Source organism: Panthera onca, chromosome A2 (genome assembly GCF_046562875.1).
Source record: "Panthera onca isolate mPanOnc1 chromosome A2, mPanOnc1 haplotype 2, whole genome shotgun sequence".
Taxonomy (NCBI): Eukaryota; Metazoa; Chordata; class Mammalia; order Carnivora; family Felidae; genus Panthera; species Panthera onca.
The window spans coordinates 57,960,708-57,973,542 of NC_138340.1; the positions used below are offsets into that span (position 1 = coordinate 57,960,708).

The 12,835-nt window shown below is 35.1% G+C and overlaps 1 protein-coding gene across 5 annotated transcripts in view; it reads right to left on the bottom strand.

The window, feature by feature from the left end:
• The window catches only part of KBTBD12 (kelch repeat and BTB domain containing 12), a 76,349-nt gene that overhangs the window by 45,859 nt on the left and 17,655 nt on the right, over positions 1-12,835 (bottom strand). The window lies entirely within an intron of this gene.

Consider the following 12,835-nt stretch of genomic DNA (forward strand, 5'->3'; position numbering starts at 1 on the left):
GCTCAACCAACTGAGCCACCCAGGTGCCCCTAATGAATGTATAATTTTAAAAGACAGAATAAAAATAATCAATCCAAAAGGAGGCAGGAAAAGAGGAATAATGAAACAAAGAAAACATAGGACATATAAAAACAAGTTGCAAGATGGTTAAATTAAATCCAACTACATTACTAATTACGTGAAATGTACATGGTCTAAAAGACATATTTATAAGAGGTAATACACCTTATAGTTTTGCCTTTCAGATTTAGGTCTTGTTCAATCTAGAATATACATAATTTTTGTGAATAGTAGATACTGTTGTAATTTCATTTTTTCCCCATACATATACCTAATTATCCTAGCACCATTTATCAACCTTTCTCTGATGATCTTCAATACTGTGTCTGTGATGTCAAGTTCCTAGGGTTTTTTTCCTATTCCATTGGAATATTTGCCTATCCTTATGCAAATGTTACATTGCTCTAAATATTACAGCTTTATAATATGTATTAATATTTGATACAAGATGCCATCCCACTTACTTCTTTTTTTTTTTTAATTTTGTGCATGTGTGTTTATTTCTGAAAGAGAGACAGACAAGGGCAGAGAGAGAGGGAGACACAGAATCCGAAGCAGGCTCCAGCTCCGAGCTGCCAGCACAGAGCCCAACACAGGGCTCGAACTCATGGAGAGTGAGATAATGACCTCAGCCAAAGTCAGATGTTTAACCGACTGAGTCCCCCAGGTACCCCACCACTTTATTCTTCTTAAAGATAGCTATTATTATCCTTTATACTTTAATGTTTTAGAATCAGCCTGTCAAGTTGAAAAAAACAAAGTTTGAGGCTGCTCTATATTCTGGGAAAAACTGACATATTTATAAGATTCAGCCCTTCTGTTCGTATCATGTTTTTTTCCACATATTGGGGTGTTCTTCAATGTCTTCAGTAAAGTCTTAGAATTTTCTCCAAAGAGGACTTGTACTGCTTTTGTTAGGTTTATTCCTGAACACTTGTATTTTTATACTATTGTAAATAATATATTTTCCTATTCAATTTTGATTTTCCTAATGGCTAATAATGTTGAAAATTTTATCATCTGTGTATTTGCCATCTTCATATCCTCTTTGGGTAAATTGTCTGTTCATGTATTTTGCTCATTTTCTTGTTGTTGCTGAGGGTTGTTTTTATTGTTATGGTTGTTGCTGAGTTTTGAGAATTCTTTATAAAATCTGGACATAAGTTCTTTTGTCAGATATATGATTTACAAATATTTTCTCCCAGTCTACAGTGTGCCTTCATTTTCTTAACAGTGTCTTTCACAGAGCAAAACTTTTAAATTGTTATGAAGTCTAATATATCAATATTTTCTTTCATAGATTGAGGTTTTGGTGCCATATGTAAGAACTCTGTGTATCTCAAGGTCATGAAGATTTTCTTCTCTATTACCCTGGAAGTTTTAAATTCTTGTGATTTACATTTATATATATGATCTATTTTCAGTTCATTTTTGGGTAAGTTCTGAGGTTTAGACTGAAATTCTTTTTTTTTTTCTCTTCCATATGACCAGTTGTTCCAATTGTCTTGATTGTATAGGATTTTAATTTATACAGGGGACTGGGTGATGACATAGAGAGGTCAGTGACATTGAAATAAGAATTTATTAGTTACGATTCCTGAGAGAAAGGGGCATGTCATGCCACAAAGATGGGAAAAGAACCAGGGTCAGTCAGGAGGCAGAAGGGAAGGGCATGGATACAAACTTTTGTTTTTTTACTCTATGGCAGGAAGTTGTTAGGTAGAGATAGCCACTATTTGGCAGGAAGAGAAACACAGATGTTAGAAATTGTGGTTGGAGATTTGTAATATCATGTTCAAGCATCCACAAAAGCCAGAATGCAGGAGAGATGTAACCTTGGGCAGTTAGTTTGGCTCTGTGACCAATGGATGCCAAATCTTCAAAGACAGAATCTATAAAAGTTTATTAGAACACCAATGCTGTTTGTTGAAAGACTATTCTTTCTTAATTGAATTTCTTTTGCATCTTTGTCAAAAACCTATTGACCATACTTGTGTGGACCTAATTTGGGGGCTCTATATTCTGTTCCATAGATGTATATGTATCTACCTATCTTTGTGCCAATGCCACACTGTCTTGATTATTTTAGCATTATAGAAAATCTTATACTCAGTGTGATTCTTCTAACTTTATTCTTTTTCAAAATTGTTTTAGCTATTCTAGTTTCTTTGTCTACCCATATAAATTTTAGATCAGACTGTCTATAGCTGCAAAAGAATTCCTGGCATTTTGACTGGCATCGCATTAAGTTTCTAGATCAATTTGGGGATAACTGACATTTTTACTAGTTTGAGTCTTCCAATCCTCTTTGATTTCATCAGCATTTGCTTTGTAATTTTAGCATATAGCTCCCGTACATGTTTTGTTACATTTATACATCAATATTTCATTTTCTTTGGAGCAATTGTAAATAGTCTTTTTAATTTGGTTTTGTACTTTGCTAATGTATAGAAATAAGATTGATACTAAACACATTAATTCTAAGAATTTAAAAAATAGATCCCTTGAGATTTTCTACATAGATGATTTTATGCAGATGTTATTTGAAAACAGGGAATTTTATTTCTTCTTTTTCTTTTGCCTTTTATTTCTTTTTCTTTCCTCATTGCATTAAGACTTTCAGTATGATGTTGAACAGTGACAGTGGACATCCTTGTCTTATGTATGAACTTAGGGGAAAAGCATTTAATTTTCCCATTTAGAATAATGTTAACTGTAACTTTTTTTTTTTTTTTTTTTTTTTTTTTTACATTTATTTATTTTTGAGACAGAGAGAGACAGAGCATGAACGGGGGAGGGTCAGAGAGAGAGGGAGACACAGAATCTGAAACAGGCTCCAGGCTCTGAGCTGTCAGCACAGAGCCCGACGCGGGGCTCGAACTCACGGACCACGAGATCATGACCTGAGCCGGAGTCAGCCGCCCAACCGACTGAGCCACCCAGGCGCCCCTAACTGTAACTTTTTTATAGGTTGCCTTTATCAGGTTTCTCTGAGAAGCTGAGTAAGTTCCCCTTCTCTCCCTAGTTTGCTGAGAGCTTCTTTTTTATTTTTTAACTGTTTTTTTAAATGCTTATTTTTGAGGGAGAGAGAGTGCAAGCAGGGTAGGGGCAGAGAGAGAGGGAGACACAGAATCCGAAGCAGGCTCCAGGCTCTGAGCCATCAGCACAGAGCCCAGCGTGGGGATCGAACTCACAGACCGCGAGATCATGACCTGAGCTGAAGTCACACACTTCACCAACTCAGCCACCCAGGTGCCCCTGCTGAGAGTTTCTAACCATGAATGGTTGTTATATTTTTTTTCAAATGATTTTTCTGCATCCGTTGACATGATTGTGTGGTTTCTTCTATAGATTTCATATGGTAGATTACATTGATTAATTTCTGAATACTGAACTGACCGTGCATTTCCAGGATAAAACTCATTTTTGGTTATGGTATGTTATTCTTTTTATATATTGCTAGGTTTAACTTGATAATATTTTCTTGAGGATTTTTGTGTCTATGTTCATGAGAAATATTGGTCTGTAGTTTTCTTTTTCTGTATAATCTTTGGTTTCATATCAGGTAAAGCTGCCTCATAAAATGAGTTGTTGAGTGTTTCCTCCTCCTATCTGTTCTGAAAGAGGTTGCAGAATTGGTGTTATTTCATTCTTAAGTGTTCAGTTAAATTTACCAGTGAAAACTTGTAAGCCTGGAAATTTATTTTTTGGAATGTTATAAACTAAGAATTCAATGCATTTAATTGTTTAGGGTTACTGATTTCATCTTGAGTGGCTTTATGTAGTTTGCGGTTTTCAAGGAATTTGTCTATTTAAGTTGTTGAGTATATGTGTCTAGAGTTGTTTGTAGCGCTGCTCTCTTATCCTTTTAATGTCTGTGGAGACTGTAGTGATATGCCCTTTCTCATTTCTGATACTGGTAGTTTGTCCCTTAATTTTCTTTTTATTTGTCACTCTTGCTAGAAGTTTATTCATTTTATTGATCTTTTCAAAGAAACAGCTTTGGTTTCATTGATTGTCTCTACTTTTTTTTTTTAAGCTTTCAGTTTCTTCTTTCATTGTTTTCTTCTCTTATTTCCTTCCTTTTTGATTTGGATTTCTGTTGCTCTTCTTTTTCTGGTTTCCTAAAGCTAGCACTTAGAGATTTGAGACTTTTCTTCTTTTTTAAGCACTTACGCACTCAATGCTATAAATTAACTTTTAAGCACTACTTCTGCTGCACTCCATAATTTTAATTAAAAAAAATATTTTTGAGAGAGAGAGAGAGAACAGACAGGGGAGAGGGGCGGGGGGGGGGGGGGAGAGAGAGAGAGAGAGAAAGAGAGAGAGAGAGACTCTTAAGCAGATTCCATGCTCAGCAAAGAGCCCAATGCAGGGCTCGATCCCATAACCCCTGGGATCATGACCTGAACTGAAATTAAGAGTCAGACATTCAACGGACTGAGCCACCCAGTTGCCCCAATAATTTTTGATATATTGTGTTTTCATTTCCATTCAGCTCAACATGTTTTCTAATTTCTTTGAAGACTTCTTCTTTGAATCATAGATTATTTAGAAGTGTATAGCTCAATTTCCAAGTGTTTGGAGACTCTCCTGTTATCCTTATGTTGTTGACTTCTAGTTTAATTTCGCCATGGTCAGAGACAATACTTTGTAGGATTTCACTTCTTTTAAATTTGTTAAGGTTTAATGACTCAAGATAGGTTCTATTTTGGTGAATATTCCATGTGCACTTAATGTTCCATGTGTTCTTTTTGGATGGAATGGTCAATAAATGTCAATTAGATCCAGTTGGGTTGATGGGGGCATTGAGTTCTTCTATATTCTTTATGATTTTCTGTTTACTGGTTCTAGCTGAGAGAGGAGTGTTGAAATCTTCAACTGTAATTGTAGATTTGCCTATTTCACCTTTCAGTTCTGTCAGTTTTTCCCTCATGTATTTGCAAGTTCTATTATTAGGTGCATACATATTTACTATTGTTATATCTTCTGGTAATCATTTTATCATTATGTGATGTTCTTCTTTATCCCTGGTAATCTTCTTTGCACTGAAGTCTACTTTGACATTAATATAGCCACTCCAGACTTTGCTTCATTAGTGTTTGCATCATATATATTTTTCATCCTTTTACTCTTAAATTATCTACATCATTATGGTTGTAGTGGATTTCTTGTAGACAGCATATTGTTAGATCATTCTATTTTTAATCCATCCTGACAATTTATGTCATCTGATTGGTGTCACTAGACCATTTGCATTTTACTAAGTATTTTTATGGCTGGAATAAGGTCTACTATTTTATTGCTTGTTTTCTGTTTATTCCTTCTGCTCTTTGTTGCTCCTCTTTTTTTCCTTGTCTACTCTTGGATTACTTGAACAGTTTTTCGTTTTCCATCTTAATATATTATTGTGATTTGACTATATCTCTGACTATAGTTCTTACAGTGATTGGTTTGGATATTTAAAAATTACTTAACATTTCATAGTCTACATAGAATTAATATTGTGTCATTGTAATTAGAATGTAGAAGATTTACCACCTTATAAGTCCTGTTACCCTTCCCTCTTTATACTATATAAATATATCTCATGTATTATATTTAAATGCATTGAAAACTCAATCAGAAAATGTAGTTTTTTACTTTCAATCACTAAAGATATTCTAAAGAACTCAAAAGGAGAAGAATTTTCTATTATATTTACCCAGATATTTACCATTTCTATTGGTCTTATTTCATTCTTGATGTTTCCAGTTTCCTTCTGTCATCATTTCCCTCTGAAAAACTTCCTTTAGCAATTCTTTTAGAGTAAATCTACTCCCATAAATTTCAGCTTTCCTTGAAAGTATTTCATTTCCACTTCTGAAAGATATTTTCATGAGATATAGAATTCTATGTTGACAGTTCTTTTAACACTTTAAAAATGTTTTTCCACTGCCTTCTTGCTCCCATGGTGTTTGGTGAGAAATCACCATCTTTTCTTGTACTTCCCAGATAGGCATATATCTTCTTATGTAAAATGTCTATTCAAATCTTTTGCCCCCCCCCTTTTTTTTTAAGTAGGCTTCACGCCCAGTGTGGAGCCCAATGCAGGGCTTGAACTCACAACCCTGAAATCAAGACCTGAGCTGAGATCAAGAGTTAGACACTTAACTTACTGAACCACCCAGGTGCCCCTAATTCTTTTGCTGATCTTAAACAGGATTATTTTCTTATAATTGAGTTGCAAAAATTATTTACAAGCTACTTGTATTTTGAATGCAAATCTGTGTCAGATGCATGATTTGCAAATGTTTTCTCCCAGTCTCTGGCTTGTCTTTTCCTTTTTCTTAATGTTGCCTCTTGAAGAGCAAAATTTTTAAAATTTTGATGAAGTCCAATTCAACCCTTTTCCTCTTATGGATCATGCTTTTAGTTTCATATTTTTGCCTAATCCAAAGTCATCACATTTTCACCTGTTTTCTTAAGTCTGGAATCCATATTGAGTTGTTTGTGGTTTATTCCCCACCCCCTCCTTTTTTAAAAATTTGCTATGGTATAAGGTAATGGGCTAAGCTCATTAGGTTGCATATAGATCTAACTGTCTTGGCATCCTCGTTGAAAAGTTCATCATTCCTCACTGATTTGTCTTGACACTTTTGTCAAGGATCAATTGACTATAAATATAAAAATTTATTACTAGACTCTCATTTCTGTTCTATTGATTTAGCTGCCTGTCCTTGGGCCAATACCACTATATCTTAATTATTATAGCTCTGTAGTAGGCTTTTGAAGTGAGTTAAGTTCTCAAGCTTTCTTCTTTTTTTAGAATTCTTTTGGCTATTCTACATCACTTATATTTTCACATAATTTTAGAATTAGCTTGTCAATTTTTAAAAACAATCCTTGTTATTTACAATAGCCAAATTATGGAAGCAGCCCTAGTGTCCATTGATACATGAATGGATAAAGAAGATGTGGTAAACACATGCAATGGACAATTATTCAGCCATAAAAAGGGAAATCTTGCCAGCTGTAACAACATAATGGACCTAGAGAGTAAATGTTAAACAAAATAAGTCAGTCAGAGAAAGACAAATACCATATAATTTCATTCATTTGTGGAATTTAAGAAACAAAACAAATGAACACAGAAAAAAAAAAGAGAGACAAACCCCAAAACAGACTCTTATTAATAGAGAACAAACAGATGGTTACCAGAGAGGAAGTGGGTGGGGGCATGGGTGAAATAGGTGAAGGGGATTAAGAGTACACTCATCTTGATGAGCACCAAGTAATATATAGAATTGGGGAAATTTACATTGTACATTTGAAACTAATATAACACCGTATATTAACTATACTGGAATAAAAATAAAAATTAAAATTAAAAAAGATTTAAGACAAAAAAATGAAAAACAATGCTAGGATATCACAGGGATTGTACTGAATATACAGCTCAACTTAGGGAAAATTGCTATCTTAACAATATGGAGTCTTCGGATACATAATCAAGAATATATCTCTACTTATTTAGATCTTTAACTCTCAGGAGTGCTTTATAGTTTTCTGCATAGGACTCTCACAATTTGGGGGTTAAATTTATTCATACATATCTTTTTATTTTTCATACTATTGGAAATGGAATTATTGCCTCAATTTCATTTTTGGAATGTTCATTGCTAGCACATAGAAATACAATTAGTTTTTGTATACTGATTTCATATCTTGTGACCTCTTTACCCTGAAGCCTTGGCTAAAATTATTAGCTCTAGTAGTCTTTCTTTTCTTTCTTTCTTTTTACATTTTGGGTTTTTTTGGTAGCTTCTTTAGGATTTTCTTCCCTCCCCCCCCCCCTTTAGGATTTTCTACACACAATAATATATAATCTGTGAATAAGGCTTTTTTAATTCTTCCTTCCTAATCTGTATACCCTTAACTTCTTTTTCTTGCCTTATTGTATGCGTTGGAACCTCTGGCTCAATGTCAAATAGGAGGAGCAAGAACAGACATCTTTCCCTGTTTTTAAGTAGAAAGATCACCTAAGCTGTAGGATTTTCATAGACACCTTTTAGCAAGCTGAGGAATTCTCTTCTATTCCTAATTTGTTGAGAATTTTATCAAGAATGGGGGTTGAATTTTGTCAAATGCTTTTTCTACATCTATTGAGGTGATTGTATCCTTTATTAATATGGGGTATTACACTGAATTTTGGATATTGAACTAAACTTGCATTCCTGTATTCCTGGGATAAATCCCATTTGGCTATGGGATTTATAATCATTTTTTATGCTGCTGGATTCAGTCTGCTCATTGTTTCTTAAGGATTTTTTATGGCATATAATCATTTTTTTATGTTGTTAGATTAAATTTTCTGATTGTTTCTCAAAGATTTTTGAATCTATAGTCATGAGGGATATTGATTTCATTCAATTCAAAATATTTTATTTTCTGTGATTTTTTTTTTTACCTAAAGGTTATTTAGAAGTATGCTGTTTAATTTCCATATATTTGAGGATTTCCTTTTTCTGTCTTTGATTTATAATTTAATTATGTTATGGTCAGAAAATGTACTTTGAATAATTTCAATTAAAAAAAAAATCTGTTGAGACTTGTTTTTATGACCTGGCATATGATTAAACCTGCAGAATGTTCCATGTACACTTAAAAAGAATGTGTATTTTGCTATTGTTATATGCAAGTACTGTAAATGTCAGGGAAGTTAAGTTGGTTGATAGTGCTGTTAAAGTCTTTAAAATTTTGCTGATTTTCTGTCTGGTTCTTCAATTATTGATGGGATATAAATCTCCAATGGTGATTTTCTATTTCTCATGTTAGTTTTTGCCTCATATACTTTAAGGTTCTGTTTTTGGGTGTGGTACATCTATAGTTGATATATATTCCTATTGTATTGACCATTTTATTACAAAATTTCTCTTTGTAGTTCTTTTCTGACAGTCAATTTTGTATGATAATGATATATTGCCTTCAATTCTCTTAAAGTTAGTTTGCATGGTATGTATTTTTCTATAATAGTAAAACTTTCAACTTATTATGTATTTGAATATAAAGTATCTTTTATAGATACCATACTTGATTCAGTCTGAAATCTCTGCCTTTTGATAGACGTGTTTGGTCTATTCCCATTTAATGTAATTTTTTTATATAGTTGGATTTACAGCTGCCATCTTGCTATTTGTTTTCAGTCTCATATCTTTTTTGTTCCTTTGTTCCTCCTTCACTGTCTTCTTTTGTGTTTATCATTTTCTAAGTGTACCATTTTAATTCTTTTGATTTTTAAACTATTTGAATCGTTTCTTAGTTGCTCTAGAAATTCCAATATGTGTGTTACTTTATCACAATCTACTTCAGGTTAATACTGCCTTAAATATAGCAACTTTGTTCCAATATATCTCTATTTCCTCTCCCTCTAATTCTAATATTGTTATATGTACCAAATCTACATATGTAATAAATATAACAGTATAGTTCCATAATTATTGCTTTATTTGCTCTTATTTCATGGAAAAAATTGAGATGAAAAAAGAGAAATATGTATCAAGTCTTTTATGTTTACCTACATTTTAATTACTTCCAGTGCTTTTCATTTATTCCTGTGGATTAGAGTTACTCTGGTATATTTCTTTTTAATCTGAATTATTTTAGTATTTCTTTGGTATTCCTTTAGTATTTCTTGTAAGTCTGCTAGCCTCAAATTATCTCTGTATTTATCTGAGAGTGTCTTTGGTACATTTTCATTTTAAAACAATAGTTTTGCTGGACATAGAAGATAGGCCCAGAAGCATTCTTGGTTGAGTATTTTTCCTTGTAGCACTTTGAATATATTATTCCAGTGCCTTCTCGCCTCCACTGTTTCTTTTTGCTTTTCTTCAAATTTTTATTTAAATTCTAGTCAGTTAACATACAGTGCAATATTGATTTCAGGAGTAGAATTCAGTGGTTCATCACTTACATGCAACACCCAGTGCTCATTCCAGCAAGTGCCCTCCTTAATGCCCATCATCCGTCTAGTCCATTGCCCACCCACCTCCCTCCGTCAACCCTCAGTTTGTTCTCTATCATTAAGAGTCTCTTATGGTTTGTTTCCCTCTCTCCCTCACCCCATATGTTCATCTGTTTTGTTTCTTAAATCCCACATATGAGTGAAATCGTTTGGTATTTGTCTTTCTCTATTTCCCTCAGCAATAATACTCTCTAGCTCCATCCATGTCATTGCAAATGACAATATTTCATTCTTTTTGATGGCTGAGTAATACTCCATTATATACATATCACATTATATATAATATTCCATTACACACACACACACACCACATCTTCTTTATCCATTTATCAGTTGATGGACATTTGGGCTCTCTCCATAGTTTGGTTATTGTTGGTAATGCTGCTATAAACATCAGGGGAGCACGTACCACTTTGAATCTGTATTTTGTATCCTTTGGGTAAATACCTAGTGGCGCAATTGCTGGACTGTAGGGTCGTTCTATTTTGAGGAACCTCCATATTGTTTTCCAGAGTGGCTGCACCAGTTTGCTTTCCCACCAACTGTTCAAGAGGGTTCCCCTTTCTTTGCATCCTCGCCAACACCTGTTGCTTCTTTTGTTGTTACTTTTAGCCATTCTGACAGGTGTGAGGTGGTATCTCATTGTGGTTTTGATTCGTATTTCCTTGATGATAAGTGAGCATCTTTTCATGTGTCTGTTAGCCATCTGGATGTCTTCTTTGGATAAGTGTCTATTCATGTCTTCTGCCCATTTCTTAAGTGGATTATTTGGTTTTTTTGGGTGTTGAGTTTGATAAGTTCTTTATAGATTTTGGATACTAACCCTTTATCAGGTATGTCATTTGCAAATATCTTCTCCCATTTTGTAGGCTGCCTTTTAGTTTTGTTGATTGTTTCTTTTGCTGTGCAGAAGCTTTTTGTCTTGATGAAGTCCCAATAGTTGATTTTTGCTTTTGTTTCCCTTCCCTTATGTCTAGTAAGAAATTGTTCTGGCAGAGACAAAGCGGTTGCTGCCTGTGTTACTCTCTAGGATTTTGATGATTTCCTCTCTCACATTTAGGTCTTTCATCCATTTTGAATTTAGTTTTGTGTATGTGTAAGAAAGTGGTCCAATCTCATTCTTCTGCATGTCGTTGTCCAGTTTTCCCAACACCATTTACTGAAGAGCTGCCTCCCCTGCTTCTGATAAGTCACCTATTGAGCATATTATTGTCGTATATTGTGTGTCATTTTTTCCTTGCTTGTAATAATTTTTTGTCTATGATTTTTTTCAGTGATGTGTCTATGATGCGTTTAGGTGAGGATCTCTGTGAATTGATCTTACTTGGAGTTTGATGAACCTCTTGGGTAGAAGAAAAATCATTAAAAATTATTTTTGTTCATTCTTTGAACATATATTTAATAGCTACTTTGGGGGAACCTGGGTGGCTCAGTTGGTTGAGCATCCTACCCTTGATTTTGGCTCAGGTCATGATCCCAGGGTCATGGGATTGAGCCCAATGTCGGGCTCTGTATTGACAGTGGAGCCTGCTTGAGATTCTCTGTCTCCCTCTGTCCCACTCCCCCACTTCTGCTCTCTAAAAAACACTTTTTATTTTTTTTTTGTTTTTAAAAATTTTTTTTTGTATTTACTTATTTTTGAGAGACAGAGTGAGACAAAGTGAGACTGGGGAGGGGCAGAGAGGGAGGGAGACACAGGATTGGAAACAGGCTCCAGGCTCTGAGCTGTCAGCACAGAGCCCGATGCGGGGCTCGAACCCACAGACTGTGAGATCATGACCTGAGCCGAAGTCGGACACTCAACCGACTGAGCCACCCAGGCGCCCCTAAAAAACACTTTTTAAAAAGCTATTTTGAAGCCTATGCCTGCTAAATCCAACATCAGGAGCCACCCAGAGACAGATTTTATTGAATGCTCCCGTGCCCCTGCCCAGCATGGGTTACACTTCCCTGTTTATTTTTCTTTGTGCTGTAAATCTTTGCTGGTAACTAGACATTTAAAATAATATATTGTAGCAATTTTTAATTTTATTTCCACCCCTAGGGTATTTTTGTTGTTGTTGTTGTTGTTGCTGTTGTTTGTTTTTAAGTAATTTGCTCAGATTGAATACGCCTCCCCTGTGGTTTGTTTCTGTCTCTGCTTCATTTTTTAAAATTCTCTCTCTCTCTCTCTTCAGCATAGGGGTTACTCTTATGTCTTCATGGCTTAGGTCTCCTCAATGACTAACTGTTGTAGTCAAACACTAGTAAGGCTTCCAGCCTCACTGGGTGGGTCTATGTGTAGGTTGGGAGCACATTCAAAGCTCAGGTAGTTTTCGAGTCTACCATGACTTTAACCTTCTGCTTGGCTTTCTCAGATCTCTGTACATGTGCTCAGCCTCCCAGTCGTCCGGGAATGTGTGAAGAACTTGTATCCTCTTCTGGGCTGCATGTCTGTATAGCTTTCCTAGTCTCTAGGGATGTGTGGAGCATTTATCAGGCCCCTCCATGACTCTCATTTCCAGGATTTCCCTGGAAGATCCCTATTAAATTTTTGGCTAATTCTCTTGTCTGCTGCTATCCTGACCAGGACTAAAAGCTCAGCTTAGGAGAGATGCAGCCTTTTCCCATTTGTCACTGTGAGTGTGGGTTTCCCACCCTTCACTCCCAAACATGTCAGCCCCCCCTGTCAAACAGAGGTGCTAGTTTTCATAGGTAGCCCAGTTTGGTAGAAGCATCGGGCTGAATCAAGTGGGGCGGGAAATTGGGGCAGCTCAGGAAAGAATGCCAAGG